Genomic DNA, 2,500 nt, shown 5'->3' with positions numbered 1-2,500 from the left:
CATATAACAACAGGTTATGGCCGCTTAAGTGTCTCTTGAGTGGGAAAGACTAATAGCCTATGGATAACTTAAGCTCTCCACCTTCTTCACCGAACTCTGCATGCTTGCTTGAATAGGCTGCTCATAACTCACCGTTCAATTTGACAGCATTTGCTCCGTTAATTACCCCCTGGACAATGGTAAAAGAAAACTTGGCAAGGAAGCGCCGTAAAGCGTATTCTGGCGGCACAGAGGGCATCCCCAGGATGATGGGGGGTATTAAGAGTGGAGTGCTCTATACTAGCCAGATTTACTTTTATATTCGGTTTACATCAATTACATTTGCCTCTTTTTAATTTAACTCCTCCCTTCTTTCCTCATGTCTTCCTCCCAAAGTCCAGTCTTTCATTCCATCGTTCCTAATTAGTGTACATTAATCAGATCATTCATTCATTCTTTCACTTGCTCTTTCTTTTGTTCCTTTCATCCTTCCTTTCTTCCTTCCATTCTTTCTATCTATCATTCATTCATTCATTCATTCATTCATTCATTCATCCTTTCATGCATCCAATCATCTATCCATCCATCCATCCATCCATCCATCCATTCATTCATTCATTCATTCATTCATTCATTCATTCATTCATTCATTCATGTACTGTGTCTCTCTGTTCTCCTGTGCCGTGTGTTGGTCCCTCCAGGAGCCCGTAGTGTTACAGTTTTTCTCGATTGGTTTGGTTAATTTCTTGAAACTGAGATGACATTCCTATAACCATTGGGTCATTTGGCCAAACATTCTTACACTTCTTCACAACAGTTCAGATAACTAGCAAAATGTCATATACCTCCCAAAACAGCTCATTCTTGCATCAGCACTAACCCTTCTCCCACATAAATAGTCAGTACCATAAAAATGGCATCGATCCTTCTCAATTGCTTTGGCTCATTTGCATTCATTTAGTCCTTCTGTCAAAACTAAACTGGTTGGTTTAGCATAACTACATGGATCCTCATCACTTCCTCATATCACTCCAAAAACACTTTTCCCGTGTGTCAAAACTAAATTCCTTCCCCACATATATCATCAAATGTCCCTTTACCATTGTGTAAGCACTACAAGTCAAAATGGTTAGATGTTTTGTCAACATTCAGCTAACAGATTTCTGTATAACAATGAAAAAGTGAGTGAAACCATTGAAGTTTGACAACACAGACAATTTACCAAGGACATTTATTAGTAACTTGCTTTACTGTAAATTCATATACAGAAAATAATGTCCATATATTACAGGTTTCTCATGGGTTTGGCTCATTTCTCAAAACAGAGATAACATTCTCAAAATAACATGGACAAGTCCCAAAACAACTAGCAATTGTTCAAAACCGAATGTCGTTTGGAAAAATATCAAGAAATTAGCCAAATAACAGAGGAAACTGTAGTATACACGGTTGTAAAATTACTTTCTACAGTAAAGTTACAATATCATCTGGCCTGTTGAACACTGTCGTGAATTGACTGTTTAATGAAATTCTTAAAATATATGTCCTCGACTGTTTTGACAATTGTGTAAACTACTTTGCATATGATGACTTACACAATGAAATCATGCTGACATGTTTTGGAGAGGGCAACCATTACACTGAGAATTGTCTAATTCGTTTAGATAAGCAAGATCAATTTATTTGAAAAATGTGCTAAATGTATGCTCAATGTGTCAACTGTAGGGTACCTGTACATAGCCATCTGCAGAGATGTACTAAACATTTGAGACATGTACAAAGCATTTGATATTGGATGAAAGCAATGAGAAATGCCATTCTGTTTTGGGAAATTGCAAGTTGGTTTGGGCATTTGTCCGTGTTGTTTTTAGAATGTCATCTGAGTTTTGAGAAATTAGCCAAACCAATCGAGAAAAACTGTAACTACACACACACATGGAAGAAAGATGGAGAAAGACACAGAGAGATAATGGCAGAGAGAGAGAGAGAGAAAAATAGAAACAGCAAAAGAGAGAGGAGAAATGAGAGAGAGCAACAGTGGGAGGAAAAGACAGATGTAGAGAGAGAGAGAGACAGAGAGAGAGAGAGAACGAAAGCGAACGAGAGAACGAGAGAAGAGTGAGGGAGTGAGATCCATTACCGAGGCCCAAAGCTGGAAGGTGTCGCTGCATGACGTAACACATAATCAGATTCCACAGCCATTGCCTTCGTCACCCCCAGCGTCACAGCCCAACACAGCACAGCACGGCACAGCACAGCCATGCCAACAAAGCCGGGGCCTCAGCAACATCCACCATCCACCAACCATCCATCGCCTCCTCATATACACCCACTCACGCCTCACGACTGCTCCTTGCCTCTCTTCTCCTCTCCTCTCCTCTCCTCTCCTATCCTATCCTCTCCTATCCTCTCCTATCCTCTCCTCTCCTCTCCTATCCTCTCCTCTCCTCTCCTCTCCTCTCCTCTCCTCTCCACGCCACTCCTCTCCTCTCCGCCTGTCACATCAACACCATAATGCTAT

The 2,500-nt window shown here is 40.7% G+C and overlaps 1 protein-coding gene across 2 annotated transcripts in view; it reads right to left on the bottom strand.

Moving 5' to 3' along the window:
* Positions 1–2,500, bottom strand: part of prickle2a (prickle homolog 2a) — a 115,100-nt gene that overhangs the window by 59,711 nt on the left and 52,889 nt on the right. The gene's annotated exons all lie outside the window — the stretch shown is intronic.

The sequence above is a fragment of the Engraulis encrasicolus genome, chromosome 10 (assembly GCF_034702125.1).
Source record: "Engraulis encrasicolus isolate BLACKSEA-1 chromosome 10, IST_EnEncr_1.0, whole genome shotgun sequence".
NCBI classification, from domain to species: Eukaryota; Metazoa; Chordata; class Actinopteri; order Clupeiformes; family Engraulidae; genus Engraulis; species Engraulis encrasicolus.
The sequence above is the reverse complement of the archived record's forward strand: the minus strand, read 5'-3'. Positions and strand labels throughout refer to the sequence as shown.